Genomic DNA, 17253 nt, shown 5'->3' with positions numbered 1-17253 from the left:
CTTAGTCATTATGATAGGTGTAAGTATCTCAGAGTCATTTTGATTTACATTTCCCTGATGACTAAGAATGTTGAACAGTTCTTTAAGTGTATTTCAGCCATTTGATACTCTTCAGTTGAAAATTCTCTGTTTAGATCTGAACATCATTTTTAATTTATTTAATTTTTACATACTAATCCCAGTTCCACCTCCCTCCTCCTCCCCACACCTTCCCCTTACCCTACCTACAATCTGTTCCTCATGGGGAGTCAATGAGTTCTGTCACCTAAGCATATTGAAAAAGGACCAAGGCCCTCCCCCGTGTCTAGCCTAAGCAAGGTTTCTTTTCATAGGAAATGGGCTCCCGAAAGCCAGATTATTCATTAGGGATTGATCCTGGTCGCACTGCTAGTGCCCCACAAACTGTCCAAGCCACGCACTGTCACCTGATTTCGGGGGGGGGGGGGTGCTAGATCAATCTTATGCAGGTTTCCTTGTCATCTGTCCCGAGTCAGTAGCTCCCACTAGTTTGGGTCAGCTTTTTCTGTGGGTTTCCCCATCGTGGTCTGGACCCCTTTGTGTTAGAGCCTGTGGGCCCCAACATAGAAAACTATTTTCCCTAACTAGACTGGTACGGAGCCGCAAGGAATAAACAGACACAGCTTACACAGTCATCACGGAAGGGCATCTCAGGGTCCTCTCTCCTGAAGATCTCCTCGCGTTTATTATCCAAACAGCTTTTATGCCAACACATAAACTGAGCGGGAAAATACACCAGACCTGTCTCCTAGGTAACCAGATGAATGGCGTTTTTTCAGGTCCGCATCTACCTGTCTGCCGTGTATGCTAGCTGTCACGTAGGCTTGAATCAGCATCTCTATAAAGCATCCTCCAAATTACAAAGAAAGGAGCAACACATCCTGACCTTTTGTTAGGCAGAGACAGCTTGTCTGCAGAGCTACATGACCACCTCAAACGGGGCCTGTGGCTTTAGAGCCTGGTTGCCACACTATATAGAAACATGGGCCTACACCTTTGTTCATGTTATCCATCTTCCCAGGACTCCAGGAGCTCGTTGCAGTGGTTGGTTCCACAACTAACCACTCTGCATCAGTATCCTGCATCTGCTTCCGTCAGTTATTAGATAAAGGTTCTGAACCTCATTTTTAATTGGATTATTTGGTATTTTGATGTCTAGTTTCTTGAGTTCTTTATATATTTTAGAGATCAGCCCTCTGTGAGATGTGGGGTTGGTGAAGTATTCCCATTCTGTAGGCTAGTGTTTTGTCTTATTTGCTGTGTCCTTTGTCTTACAGAAGCTTCTCAGTTTCAGGAGGTCCCATTTATTAATTGCTGATTTCAGTGTCTGTGCTACTGGGGTTATATTTAGGAAGTGGTCTCCTGTACCAGTGTGCTCAAGGCTACTTCCCACTTTCTCTTCTATCATGTCTGGTATAACTAGATTTGTGTTGAGGTCTTTGATCCACTTGTACTTGAGTTTTGTGCATGACAATAGATGTGGGTCTATTTGCATTCTTCTACATGTGGACATCCAGTTATGCCAGCACCATTTGTTAAAGGCATTTTCTTTTCTTTGTTGTATAATTTTGGTTTTTGTCAAAAATTAGGTGTTAATAGGTGTGTGGATTAATGTCAGGATCTTCAATTAGATTCCATTGATCCATGTGTTTGTTTTTATGCCAATACCAAGCTGGTTTTATTACTATGTTCTATAGTAGAGCTTGAAGCTTGAAGTCAGGAATGGTGATGCCTCTGGAGGTTCCTTTATTGCAAAGGATTGTTTTGGCTATTCTGGGTTTTTTTTATTTTTCATATGAAGGTGAATATTGCTCGTTTAAGGTCTGTGAAGAATTGTGATGGGATTTTCATGGGGATAGCATTGAATCTGTAGATTGCTTTTGGTACAATTGCCATTTTTACTATGTTGATCCTACCTATCCAAGAGCATGGGAGATCTTTCTATTTTCTGGTATCTTCTTCAATTTCTTTCGCAGAGATTTAAAGTTTTTGTCATACAGGTTTTTCCCTTGTTTGGTTAGAGTTACTCCAAGATATTTTCTGTTATTTGTGGCTATTATAAAGGGTGATGTTTCTCTGATTTCTTTTTCAGCCCATTTATTATTTGTGTAGGAGAAACAATGACAACTTGAAATTTGCAGGCAAATGGATAGAACTAGGAAAAACCACCTTTGGTGAGGTAACTCAGACTCAGGAAGACAAACATGGTATGCACTGACTCATAAGTGGATATTAGAGGTAAAGAAAAGGATAGTCAGGCTACTCCACCCCTGAGAAGCTAGGTAACAAGGAGGACCCTAAGAGAAACATGCGAGGATGCCCCTGGGAAGGAGAAATAGATAAGATCTCCTGAGAAAATTGGGGGGGTAAGGTAAGAGGAAGAGGTCTGTCGGGGTCCGGTGCTAGCCCGGACCATAAATTATTTTTCTGAACCAGACCCCATCATAAACTGTCTCTCTGGACCAGCTTGGAGGCATGGGAATAAAGACACAAATCACATGGCTTTACCGGGAGGGAGATTCTCAGAGAACACTCATATAATCCTGAGTTCACACCCTGAAGAATTACTCTCACTTTATTCTCCAAACAGCTTTTATACTAAAACATAAACTGAGGGGGAAATACACCAGCGTTCTGTCTCCTAGGTAACCAGGTGAATGGCTTTTAGTCACATCCGCAACTACCTGTGTGCTCTGTATGCTAGCTGTCACATAGGTTTGAATTAACATCTCTATCAGGCATCTTCCAAATTACAAAGAAAGGAGCAAAACAACATTTTGACCTTTAGTTAGGTTAGCGACAGCCTGTCTGGAAGGTTACGTGACCACCTCAGGTGGGGAACTATGGCTTGATAGCCTGGCTGCCACACCATATAGAAATATGAGCCTACAGAGGTCGTGAGGGAACAAGATGATTCAGGTGGGGGAAGATCAGAGAGGCAGAGAAAGAAAAGAACTATCTTGATAGAGAGAGCCATTATGGGATTAGGGAGAAACCTGGTGCTAGGAAAATTTCCAGGAATCCACAAGGATGACCCCAGCTAAGACTCTAAGCAATAGTGGAGAGGGTACCTGAACTGTTCTTGCCCTGTAATCAGATTGATGACCACCCTAATTGTCACCATAGAACCTTCATCTAGCAATTGATGGAAGCAGATGCAAAGATCCACAGCTAACCACTGGGCCCAGCTCCTGGTGTCCAGTCAAAGAGAGGGTTTATATGAGCAAAAAGGCCAAGATTATGATGGGGAAACTCACAGAGACAACTGACCTAAGCTAATGAAATCTCACTGACTCAGAACTGACAGCTGGGGAACCTGCATGGGACCAAACGAGGCCCTCTGAATGTGGGTGACAGTTCTGTGGCTTGAACAGTCTGTGGGGCCACTGGCAATGGGACCAGGATTTATCCCCAGTGCATAACTGGCTTTTTGGAGACCATTCTCTGTGGAGGAATACCTTACTCAGCTTAGATACAGGGGCGGGGTGGGGTTTGTTCCCACTGCATCTTGATATGCCAGACTTTGTTGACTCCTCATGGGAGGCCTTACCCTTTCTGAGGAGTGGATGGTGGGTTGGGTGGGGATGAGCAGAAGGAGGAGAGGGAAGAGGAACTATGGTTGGTATGTAAAATAAAAAAAAGAAAATACTCATTTATTGCTAGGAGCAAATATCTTAATAACTAAGCTTTTGAGCCTCAGGATTATTTTCTTACATTTGGTAAATTACTTTTGTTTGTCTTTTTGTTTTGGGGGTGAAAACACAATTTATATGTTCTGTAGTTGCCTGCTGTTTTTAATAAATGATGTGTATGTCAATATCTGTTCTTGATACCTTTCTGATAAAAAATAATGAATTAATAACTAGTGTTACTGCTTAACCATAAGCTAGGATTTATATATGCTCCCAGACGTTATGTAATCCCTTTCAAAGATTTTGTCTACGTAAGTCAGTAGACACAATTAGAAGCTGATTGGACTCACCATTGTCCATCCTGAGAATTGCTAAAATAAAAATGTTGAAATATATTCCAGTAGAATTTTAAAACAAAAGTCACAGTAAAGAATAAAGTCTTCAAACTTCAAATAGTTAGAAATAAAGAAAGCTTTTATCTTTTTGTTCTGTATCAGTTGCCATAGAATATTTTTTGTAACATTAGATTGATTTACCTAGAAATAAAATTGCTTGCACCATTTTATTTCCCAGTGTTGCTGAAGACTCTGAAGCCAACTTCAGCATTTTAACCTAAAATTCTTTCCAGATTCCTGGGAGTTTCTCTGTACTGGGTGTTCTTGAAACTTAAATGCAGCTCAATGATGCATTCAGTGTTAGTAGCAAGGTCATTGTCTGTTTTCATTTTGTATTGGTGTAGAAATAAATAATTAAGCTTATTAAGGCAAGGCAAAACTTTGAATCATACACTGAAGAATGCCAAATGCATTTGCATAATAAACATTTTAAAGTCAAAATCTTTCAAAAAGTCTTGAATTTAATGTTCTCTGGTTTTTTTTTCTGTAAAAGTGTCAGATAAGAGAACAGTATGGACAGAATTGGACCCTCTAACATTGAATATAAGTGCAAAGAGAGCAGAAACAAGCAGAGATGTGATAAATGCAATTTAATGTCAAAATCTTCTAAATTTACAAGTATATCGAGTAAGGCAGAGAGGGAGAGAGATGAAGCAATTGTGGCAAAATGTTTACAGCGTCTGTATCTTTATGGAACGGTCCTGGTACTATATAACTTTTGTTTAAGTTATTTCAAAAGGAAAAGTTTCTTTAAACGTAAGAAAATCAAAATAAAATCAGACAAAGTTTTGAACTTGGCTGAACAAAAGACAGTGGGCAGGGGAATTTGAGGTGCTGCCATGGAACTTTAGACACGAACAACCAAGCCTCCGTGACAGCACAGGTCTATATGAAGGAAAGGGATATGCAACTTGGATCCAAAGGGACGGAGAAGAAGAACCGCATACAGAAGAAGTTATCTGACTGAAAAAGTAACAATATTAGAGAGACAAACATAGACGCATGAAAATTAAAACACGTATAAATAGTGGAGAAAATGTCAGGTTTGAAAAGATTAATGTTATAAAGAGATACTTTAAAATGTGTTCCTCAGTATCATATATGAATTTGGTTTTGTTTGTTTATTGATCTTTTTTTTAATTCTTCTCTCATACAGTACATCCAATCACAGCTTACCTCCACTCCTCCCAGTTCTCCCTCACTTGCTCTCTCCCCCATATCCACCCTGCTATCCTACCCCACACACATCCCAAAAAAGCAGGGCCCCCAGGGACATCAACTAAATACCAGACAAGAAGATACAATAATACCAGACACAAAGCCTCACATCTCACATCGAGACTGGGTGAGGCAACCCAGTAGAAGGAAAAGAGCAGGCAAGAATCAGAGACACCCCACTCCGACTGTCAGGATCTCACAAGAACACCCAGCTAACAACCATAACATGTATGCAGATGGCCTAGTTCAGACCCATGCAGGCTCTGTGATTGCCACATCAGTCTCTGTGAGCCCCCATGAGCTTTACTAGGGTGATTCCTCAGGCTGAGTCCTCCCTGTGCCCTGAACCCCTCTGGCCCCAAAATTCCCCTTGCACTAAGTCTTAAGGGAGGGACCTGATGGAGACCTCCACCCTGGACTCTTCTGTCCCCCTCATGATTGACTGTGGTCTCTGCATCTGCTCCCATCAGCTGCCAGAGGAAGCCTCCTAAATGACTACTGGTCTGGGCATCAATCTGAGTATAGCAGAGAATCACTAGGAATCATCACGTTCATTTTCTTTTCTTTGTTGGTGTTTTTGGTTCTACCCTGGGTCTCTGAGGTATCCATCCTCTAGTTCCTGATCATCAAGGCAGTGTCTGGCGTGGTCTTCGGCTAGAGCCTCATATTAGACCAGTTATCGGTTGAGCACTCGCACAAGTTCTGTGTGACCATTGCCCCAGTACATCTTACAGACAGGACAGATTGTAGGTCTAAGGTTTTGTGACTGCATTGGTGCCCTGGTCCTACCACTGGAAGCCTTGCCTGGTTACAGAAGAATGGTTCAGACTCCATATCTTCCAGTACTGGGAGTCCTCTCTAGGATGATCCTTGTTGACTTCAGGGAGTTCCTACTGCACTAGGTTTCCACCTCACCCTGCAAAAGCCCTTCAATTCCAGTGGTTTTTTCCCTTCATCCCTCCTCCCACAACCTGATCCTTCCTTCCCATCATTACTTAGCCCAGCCTACCCACAAAATGAATTCTAGTTCCACTTCCCAGGGATATTCATGCTTTCCACCTATAGCCCTCCCTGTTACTTAGACTCTCTGGGTCTGTGGATTACAGCATGATTTTGGTTTACTTAACAACTAATATCTGCTTATAAGTGTGTGCATACCTTGTTTGTCTTCCAGGTCTGAGTTGGCTCATTCAGGATGATTTTTTTTTCTAGTTCCATCATTTTTTCTTTAAATTTTAAGATTTTTTTAACAGCTGAGTAATACTCCATTATGTAAAGTTACCACATTCTCTTTATTTATTCTTCAGCTGTTTCCAGGTCTGACTATTATGAATAAAGCTACTATGAACAGGTGAGCAAGTGGTATAATGAAGGTCTTTTGGGTCTATGCCTGAGTGGTACAGCTGGACTCCCAATTTTCTGAAAAACCATCATATTGATTTCCATAGTGGCTATACAAGTTTGCACCCCCACCAGCAGTGAATGAGTGTTCTGCTGCACATCCTCACCAGCATAAGCTTTCATTTGTTTTGGTTTGGTTTGGTTTGTGGGTTTCTTTTTTCTTGTTTTGGTTTTTTTGTTATATTTACCATTCTGACAAGTGATAAGATGGAATCTCAAAGTCAATTTGGTTTGCATTTCCCTAATGGCTAAGGATTTTGAACATTTTAATTGTCTTTTGACTATCTGAGATTCCTCCTTTGAGAATTCTGCTTAATCTGTACCCCCATTTTAATTGGATTGTTGATGTCTAGTTTCTTGAATTCTTTATATATTTTGGATATTAGTCCTCTATTGGATTTGGAATTTGTGAAAATCTCCTATTTTGTAGACTGCTGTTTTGTTCCATGGACAGTGTTCTTTGCCTTACTGAAGCTTTTCAGTTTCATGAGTTCCCACTTATTAACTTGTTATTAATGGCTGTGCTGTAAGTGTTCTGCTCAGGAAGTTGTCCCCTATGCCTAGGCATCCAAGGCTATTCCCCACATTCTCTATCAAGTCCCACATATCTGGTTTTATGTTGTGGTCCTTGATCCAGATGGACTTGAGTTTTATACAGGGTAATAAATAAGAAATAATTGAATTCTTCTATATGCAGACATTTAGTTGGACCATTACCATTTGCTGAACATACTTTCTTTGTTCCATTGTATATTTTTTACTTTTTTATCAAGTCAGGTGTCTATAGTTGTGTAGATTTGTCTGGGTCTTCAATTCGATTCCATTGATCAATGTGTTTGTTTTAGCCAATAACTCTGTAGTACTACTTAAAATCAGGAATGGTGATACCTCTGGAACTTCTTTTATGTTCATGATTAGCTATCTTGTATATTTTATTTTTCCATATAAAGTTGAGTATCCTCATTTCACGGTCTATAAAGAATTGTGTTGAAATTTTTATTTAAATTGTGTTGGATCTGTAGATTGCTTTTGGTAAGATGGCCATTACAGCTATGTCAATCCTACTGATCCATGAGCATAGGAGATCATTTCTTCTTCTGAATTTCTGGAAGGCAATATGACTAGAATGCAATTAAGATTTGGATTCACCCTATCCACATGTGCCTCCTATAATTTTTTTCTTCTATTACAATCAATTCCTTTTCTGCTTCAGCTGTTAATTCTCTGGGACTATTTAAGTCTTTGTTACCATCTAAGTTTTTGTTTAAATGAACTATTAGATCAGGTGTTATTCATAGACTGGAAATGTCTTCTAACAATCTTTGAAAGTCATTCGAGTCCACAATCAGTCTCTTCAGATTTATGCCTTTGGTGTTCTAATTTTCTGTAAACCTATTTTATAACCTAGGTAATTGATAGTTTTCCTCTCTGTTTTTTTTTTCAGGAGCAATTTGTAATCCTCATATTGGCAAAACTTTCTTTACTTCTTCAAACATGCTTTCTAAAGTATCTGTGTTTGAATCAGATAGCAAAATGTCATCCATGTAATGGTAAATGATAGATTTAGGAATTTTTTTACATATTATTTCTAATGGCTGACTTAAAAAGTATTGGCATAGGGTGGGGCTATTGAGCACTCCCTGTGGAAGGGTAGTCCACTGGTGTCTCCTAGTAGGTTGGGAATTATTATAAGTAGGCACTGTGTAAGCAAATTTTTCTCTGTCCTTTTCTTGTAAAGGTATAATGAAAAAATAATCTTTTAAATCAATAACTATAAGGGTCATCCTTTAGGTAGCAGAGAAGGCAGAGGAATTTCAGATTGTAGAGGGTGTATAGGTTGTATTACCTTGTTGACAGCTCTTAGATCTGTCACCATTCTCCATTTACCAGATTACTTTTTAACAACAAATACAGGAAAATTCAAAGGGCTGGTTGATTGTATGGTGAGCATCTACTTGCTCCTGTATTAGCTATTCTAAAGCCTGCAGTTTGTCTTCTGTTAACAGCCACTGTTTAACCCATATTGGTTTTTCAGTTCACCATTTTAAAGGTAGTCCCATTGGTACCTCTAAAGGTTTGCTAGTTACTTTGTGATCTTGTACAGCCTGAATGGCTGGTGACCTATGTGTATAGTACCCCAGAATTATGAGGTTCTGGGACTGCAGGAATGTTGATCTGGGTATTCCATTGCTGCATCAGGTCACAACCCCATAAATCCACTGCAATATTAGCCACATACAGCCTCAGCCTTTCTCTCTGTCCTTCTGATCCTATACAATCAACCCATCTCTTGCTTTGTTTCACTTGAGATAGGGTTCCAATTCCTAGTAATTGAACAACTGCCTCTTGAAGAGGCCAATTTGGATGCCAAGATTCTGGAGTAATGATACTCACATCTGTACCCATGTGTATCAAACCCACAATTACAGTGCCATCAATATGCACTCTTAGCTTTGGTCTTTGATCATTTATAGACGTCTCCCAGAATATACATTTCCTATTTCCTATTGGAATTTTTGATTTATCATCCATGTTTATTCCATCATCCAGAAGAGTATGGTCTTTTATTGAAGGATCTGGATTTTTAATTTAACGAGACATGTCTTCCACAGTGACTGGGAATGATTGGACCACTTTTGACTCGGGGACCTGTAAGAGGCCCCCCCAAGGAGTTTCCCGATGGTATCAGGTTGCTTTGTCTATCTTTTGTTGATCTTCATTCATTGGTCCAATGTCGACCTTTGCCACACCTTCTACATATACCTGAAGACTGAGTCCTCCTATTCTTACCATGCCCAGCAGAGAGATTATTACTAGGAATTCCTTGTCTACAATCCCTTCTCAGATGTCTTATTCTACCACAATTATTAAAGCATTTGGCATTTTTGATGTCTCCTCATTCCTTTGGAAATTGCTACTTTTACCCAAGATTTAGTATTATAGTCAAATGTCTCAATATTCATTATATGCAGGATCCATTCATCCATTGGTGCTGATCTAACCTTTAAAGACCCAAGTATCTTTTTGCATTCTAAGTTGGCATTTTCAAAAGCCAGAGATTCAATAAGTACTTGTCTAGCATCTAGGTCTGTTACTCCTATTTGTAGACCCTTAATCTTTGCAAAAAGTCACTAAAGGGTTCTCTCTGACCCTGTTTAACCCTAGTATATGCTTCAATTTGTTTTCCTGGATTTTGAATCCTGCCCCAAGCATTTAAGGCTGCTTTGTGGCATAGGGACAAGATTTTTTCATTGTAAAGAGCTTGAACCTGTGGGTCAGCATAAAGAGCCCTCACCAAGAATTTGATCTTGGGAAGTCTCAAGTCCTTTTGTTTTTCACTGTTGTTCTAAAATTTTAGTCTCTTCCCTGAAATAACATTTAAACATCAGTGAGGCCCGTTAGCCAGGACTACTGAGACTAAATGAAACCTTCCAGTTTGGTATGTCCACTGGTGTCATTTTATGTTCAGCTCATGTTGGAGAGAAACTTTTATGGGTGTAACTGAGAATTTTATATTAGGGAGACTTTTCTGGATGTAGCTCCAGATGGCAGTAGGATACACAGTCTTGCAGCAGACTTCCCAATACTCTAGCTTTTACAGTCTTTCCATCCCATCTTCCATAATGTTCCCTGAGCCTTAGTGCTGTGGGACAAGGGTCTTGTACCCTGTAAAGATTGGTCACTTGTGTTGGTTTCTTAAAACACTGATTAGCCAGTAGCCAGGCAAGCAACCTGGCAGGAAGTATTTGCTTATGATAGTCTGAATTTCTTTGGTGTTTGTTGTAATGATTCCATGTTCATCTCTGATTCTGTTCATCTGGGTCATTTCTTTCTTTTTTATCTTCTGCAAGAATCACCTCTTAGATTCATCGATTGTTTGCATTTTAGCTGTGTTTCTTTCACGTTGATGTCTTGTTTGGTCTTTAGTATTTCTTATTCTTACAGGATTTTGGTTTGGTTTGTTCTTGCATCTTGGAATTCTTCAGTTGCACCATTGTTATTTATTGTGCTTTTTCTGATTTTTAGTGTAGTGCTTATTCCTATTTATTTCCCTCTTGTTGTGGTTCAGCGATGTCATAGCTGGGTAGGACAGTTGGTTGCTCCCTTATGTTGGAAGTTTGCATTGTACCTTCTGGTACCATGAGACCTAGTCCTTAAAAAGGGAGCATGGAGATCATGAAATACGAGGATTTCTCATTTATGCCCTAAGTATCCTTCATGCTTCTACCTTGTTTCAAGTCCTAAATGTTCTTTGAAGCAGGAACTGAATTTTTTAGCTCTTTGTCTTACAGTGAGAGTGATGAGCATGGCAAGGATATGCTTAATGTTCATGATCCACTCGAAAAATATTTTTGGCAAATATTTTAACTCAAAAATTTTAAAGTACTTTGTGTCTTGGAGAAAAAACACACTACAAAATTAGTCTCTGGGAAGTTATTGAACTCAAAGCAAAATAATTCTCAGGGATTTTTGTCTGTTATGATATCTACTATATCCCCTGTGCTTACATTGCTTGCCTTCTTTTCAGAGGAGACAGATCGGAATAGGATAAACAGTAAGATGGATAAATGCTAGATAATGAAAATACTCTGGGTGAAAGAAAGGGTACATGAATCCTGTCAAAGCTGGAAAGGACGTAAAGTTGCTTATTTCTCTTGCATTAATTTTACTCTATAATAAAAATATTAAAAGTACTTGCCTTGTAGGGTCATACTAAAGTTGAGTTAACATATTTATGTATGTTCCTAGAAGATAACATAATTCTAGGATCATTTTTATATTTGACTGCTCAGCACCCTAGCTTCATCTTTCTTTTACTCAGGATTCCTTTTATAAAGAAGGATATAGTTTCCTATAACTTGAATTACATTGTCTAATACTCCCTGGTCTGCATCTAGCTCCTTTTGACTTGTTGGCTTGTTTGTTTTTGTGGGTAAGATTGGGGCATCTTTAGCCCACACTGATCTCAAAATCATTTTATAGCTAATGCCGACTTTGAACTCTTTAGCCTCCCGCCTCCACCTCCCATGTGTTGTTGTAATTGTAAGCACCCAGCTTCCTTTTCAATTTTCCTTTTTCCTTCCATGCATTAATTTCTAATGTTCCTTTCTTACTGTAATAACCACTTTGATAGCAGTTTATTAAAATAAAATAAAATAAAATAAAATAATGCTGTTAGTTCCTGTAGATGTCACTTCATCATTTTCCATTTCAGAAATCAGTCAGATTAGTCACAGCTCTGTCCCTTACAACATCACAAAGTTGAAGGTCTGACAAAATGAGACCTTTATGTCTATCAGCTAAAAATGAGTACAGTGTTGGAAACATTTGCATAGACAAAAATGTAAACACTTTCATTATCAGGATTTGGAAAAGGAAATCTTTTGAATGAACTTAATGAAGTCTGTAGCCCCTATTGACCTTCCTTTGCCTGTCTAACCCCTGTGCAGCCATAGGTGTAGCCATTATTCTTGAAAAGTAGACTAGTTTCATGCTCTTCTAACTTTCCATAATTATCTCTATCATAGCCAGGACAATTAAGTGTTAACCGGGCTAATAAACTCCTTTCTCTTCCCATGTAATAAGTGCTCTGAGATGTGGACTGTGTTCTCCTATTGTTTGGGTCTCCAGTGGCTATAATGGTGCTTAACAAAAATTTGAAATTTTTTATTTATGAAATATAATGCCTAGATACATAGGATTACTAAAACCATCATTTAACTTTTCCCCCCTCCCTATACCTGCTATTTTGTCTCTCCTGCCTGCCTTGTCAGGAACTGACAGACTGTTCAAGGGCACTGCCCACGTCCTGTCCTCATCTGCCCGAAAATTGTTTTCCAGCAATGTCACTGGTTTGAAGCACGTGACACAGAACAGAAACAAAACAAAAAGGTGGAAGCCTGGCTATCAGGAAATACATACAGGTGGAGGGTTGCCCTACAGATTAACTAGGATATGGTGAGGAGTTTGTTCTTACTCTCAAGACAGTGGGTCACTGGCCTGTTGTTATTTACTCTTTTACTCTTTGGGCTCTGTGAGGCCCAACCCCCAGCTCCCAAATAAAGCACATGGAATCTTATTCTTTCTTATGAATGCCTGGCCTCAACTTCGTTTATTTCCAGCCAGCTTTTCTTAACTTAAATTATCCCATCTACCTTTTGCCTCTGGGCTTTTATCCTTCTCTCTTCTATATTCCTTTCTTTACTTCTTACTTCGTGGCTTGCTGTAGAGCTGGGTGGCCAGCCCCTGGTGTCCTCTCTCCTTCTCCTCTTCCTCCTAGATCTCTTTCTCCCCACATCTCTCCTCCTATTTATTCTTTCTCTTGCCAGCTCTACCAATTCTTTCTTCTGCCTTGATATTGGCCATTCAGCTTTTTATCAGACTAATCAGATGTTTTAGACAGGCATTGTAAAACACACTGGAACCCGTTTAGAGGTTTTTTCATATGGACTTCTTTTATTGCATACTTTTTAGCCTTTTTTGACCATGTGAACAAACTTTAAACTACTAAGCTACAACTGGGTCCTCTGTGCAGCTCTATTTGCCAGCGCCACCTGCTTTTTAGTTCCTGAGAGCCAAGCCTAAAGTTTGCAGCCTGATCAGAGGTGCCTTTTGACCAGAAACTGCACTCAACCCCCCAACTAGGAATGCCAGTGCCCTGCACTGTGGCAGACATTTTTTAACTTACTTTTTTCTACTTAAAATTTAAAAGAAAAAAAAAGGCTGTTTCTGTGCAGCAGAACTTCTAAAAGGAGTCTTGTTTTTGTTTTTGTTTTTTCAGCTTTCTCAGGTCTCAATGGATATTTGAGAACTTCACATTGGTACACCAAAATGATGTTGTTGCTGCTTTTAACTCTTTTGGCTCTTTGGCTCTTTGTAGACCCACCACCGAGTTCCCAAGTAAATACACACAGTCTTATTCCTTTATATGAATGCCTGGCCTTAGCTTGGCTTATTTCTAGCCATCTTTTCTTAAATTATCACATCTACTTTTTGCCTCTGGGCTTTTATCTTTATCTATTTATATACCTTTCTTTTCTTCTTATTCTGTATCTGGCTGTGTGGCCGGGTGACTGGCCCCTTCTTTTCTTGCTCCTCCATCTCCTCTTCATCCTAGATCTCTTTCTCCCCAGATTTCTCCTCCTATTTATTCTCTCTGCCTGCCAGCTATGTCTATCCTTTCTCTTGTCTCACTATTGGCTGTTCAGCTCCTTATTAGACTATTAGGTGTTTTAGACAGGCAAAGCATCACAGCTTCACAAAGTTAAACAAATGCAACATAAAAGAATGCAACACATCTTTTCATCATTAAACAAATGTTCCGCAGCATAAACAAATGTAACAAACCTTAAAATAACATTCCACAACACTAGTCTACACATATCTTCATTACTATACATAGCTAGTTTCCATGCCAGTTAGCTTATTTATTTAGGAGTTTGCTTTCTGACTGAAGGACTTGTACCTGTCCACATCACCAACTTAATTATATAAGATATAGAATTCATATTATACTCAGAAGGTTGTCTGTTGATATGGCAACAGAGCAAAATAAGTCAAATCACTGTAGGGACAATTTTACCCAATAAGGAAAAGTCTTATCACGTGGCATGGCAAACAAGTGTCTCTGAAAGCCAGGACACAACAGAGTAAATACAAAGTCTTAAACATACCTTCAAAAAGCTTATGTTTTTATTATTTTATAAAAGAAAATTATTTTTCCAAAGGTAAAATCCATTACATTTTGTTTCTCTTAATAAAAAGTAAATTATATAATTTTATTCCATAATTTTCTGATGCTACTATGAATTCCCAAGATAATGGTAATGTGATATTGCAAACAGTAGAGATGTGGATGATATATGAGTTGGGAGTCTTCATGTAGTCACTGACTCAAGAATCACCAGTTACGGGCCAGCTCAGTGTCACTGGTGAGACTCTTATTGTGTGTTTATGGCTGTAACTGGTTTAGTCGTGCCCCTGCGCATGCTAAGAATGTATGCTAGCCTGCTGAGTACCCAACCTCCACCCTTCTGAAGAAATGAAAATACAGTTTAAATGATGAACAAAAATTAATTTTGCCTCTTATCAAAGCTAAAGTGTATGCTTGAGCCCTTATCTCCAAGTCCTTTTTGTTCCAGAAGTTGGAAACCTGATCACTTACAGAGGCCAGAATGGTGGAATGAAGCAGGAAGCCGCTGAAGCAAGCTGGAGAGCCAAGCCCTTTCTGGAGGAGCAGCCTCTGCTCTGCTCCAGATAACTGTGGCAAGGCAGGAATGTTGACCTACCGTTACCACACTCACTGTCCAGTTTCTCAGGTAAATAGCAATTGTATATTTTCATTGAAGTCTTTTGATTTAAATATTGCCAATTAATTTCTTATTGTTGTTGTTGTTAATTATAAGCTTGTACAAGCCAAACACTTTTGTAAGTAGGATTTAATTCCGAGTCTTTATTTTTATAACTAGTATCACATTTTTTATTTATTTGTTGGAGACTTTATTTTCCACAGGGTTGGCTTTTCATTGATAATATCCTCAGAGTTAATTTATGCTTCATTTTGGGCTTTTGAAATTCCCTTGCAAGTCTCCAACAGGAGTACTTTGCTCGTAAGTTTTCTTGGGTAAGCACATTTTCATGGCCACTCTTCAGTGTTCCAGTGAGAATCAGTTCCTTGCTAACATGATTCTCTTTTCAGACATTGCATATGATCTCATACATTTGTAAATATCACTGCTTATTTTGTTTCTGATGTCTGAGCTTCAACACAATAAAAGATCACTTATTTCATGTAACTTGTATGCTTTAGGCAATCCCTCTCTAACATCCAGACACAAGATTTCTTTTCCTCTCATATCTTAAGAGAACTTATCAGAACTTTTATCAGACCATAGTTATGCAGTACTTAATCATATTGACTGGAGATCTGTTAGAACTGTGAGGTCCTAGGTATTTATTCATATGCTGAAATGCTGTCTTTGATGAGTGTCTCATTGACTGAGCTGTGAGTTTTTACTTTGAGTAATCTGGTTTTCATTTAAAATGGTTTCATTCTTTTTTTTCCTTTTTTTTTTATTACGTACTTTATTATTTTCCCTTAAGGCATGCAACTCTATGTGAGTTAGAAGCAATTCTTTTTTTATTACTTGATTAATACTAGGAATCAAAATTTCCACTTCCTCCCCTCCACCCGCTTCCCTCCCGCTCTCCCACTCACCCTCCTCCCTTCCCCCTCCAGTCCTAAGAGAGGGCAGGATACCCTGCCCTGTGGGAAGTTCAAGGCCCTCCCCTCTCCATCCAGGCTTAGGAAGGTGTGCATCCAAATAGACTAGGATCCCAAAAAGCCAGTAGAAACAGGTTCCAGTGCCATTATCATTGTCTTCTCAGTCTGCCCCAATTGTCAGCAACATTCAGAGGGTTCAGTTTGATCCCATGCTCATTCAGTCCCATTCCAGCTGGCTTTGGTGTGCTCCCATTAGTTCAGGCACACTGTTTCAGTGGGTGAATCATCCCCTCGAGATCCTGACTTCCTTGGTCGTATTCTCCCTCCTTCTGCTCTTCAACTGGACCTTGGGAGCTCAGTTCAGTGCTCCGATGTGGGACTCTGTCTCTATCTGTCGCTGGACCAAGGTTCTATGGTGATATTCAAGATAGTCATCAGTGTGACTACGGGACAAGGCCAGTTCAGGCACCCTCTCCTCTGGTTTCATTCTTAAACCTAACACCTGAACTTATAATACTAAAAGAAAAGATAAATGAAATACTTAATGACATTAACCAGGTCTAGGATGTGTGTGTGTATGTGTATTGCATATACATATATACACACAATTATATATGTTTACTGAAACAAAAGCAAAAATAGACAAATGATATTGTACCAAACTAGAAGATTTTTTGTGCAACAAAGGAAATAATTTAAAAAGTAGGAAGAGATAATCTACAGAATGGGAAAAAAATATTTGCCAACTCTACAAACTGAAAAGAGCTTAATATTCAACCCTTATGTCTTTAAAACTCATAGCAAAATAAATAAGCCAATTTAAAAAGAAAAAAATACCCTTTTCAAAATAAGACGTACAGAAATTTAAGTTAAACCCACAGTGAGATGTCACTTCCCTCCGACAAGCATGGCTGTTGAAAAGACAAGAGATGACAAGTGCTGGTGTAGATATGGAAGGATGGAAACCCTGTCTATTGTTGGCAGAAAAGTGAATAATGTAACTCTTATGGGAGAAGAGTGTTGAGTCCTAGAACAAAACTTGACTAAAATGATTGTCGGGCCAGCAATCTCATCACTGGGTATATATCCAAAGGGTAAATCGGGTTGTGGAGGAGAAATTTTAACTTATATTTATTATAGATATACAGATGTATAAGCAGATGAGTGAATATAGAGAAAATGTGATACACACGGGGGTGGGGAGAATTTAGTGCAGCTATTACAAAGAACAAAGTCCTATAACCAACCAAATAGAAATTACCTGAACTGAAAAAGCAAGACAAACACAAACACTGCATGATCACACTCATTAGTGGATTCGAAAATGTCAATTAATCTTACAGAAGTGATAAAATATAATGGTAGT

The 17253-nt window shown here is 39.1% G+C and overlaps 1 protein-coding gene across 5 annotated transcripts in view; it reads left to right on the top strand.

Moving 5' to 3' along the window:
* Mbd5 (methyl-CpG binding domain protein 5) overlaps positions 1 to 17253 on the top strand; it is a 162336-nt gene that overhangs the window by 71084 nt on the left and 73999 nt on the right. For all 5 annotated transcript variants that reach the window (XR_005286101.1, XM_038335675.1, XM_038335674.1 and 2 more), the window contains one exon: positions 14806 to 14982. The gene's annotated coding sequence lies outside the window, so the exon portion shown is untranslated. The remainder of the gene's footprint in view (positions 1 to 14805; positions 14983 to 17253) is intronic.

The sequence above is a fragment of the Arvicola amphibius genome, chromosome 7, assembly GCF_903992535.2.
Source record: "Arvicola amphibius chromosome 7, mArvAmp1.2, whole genome shotgun sequence".
In the NCBI taxonomy this organism is placed as follows: Eukaryota; Metazoa; Chordata; class Mammalia; order Rodentia; family Cricetidae; genus Arvicola; species Arvicola amphibius.
Note: the sequence above shows the minus strand (reverse complement) of the source record. Positions and strands in the feature narration are given on the sequence as shown.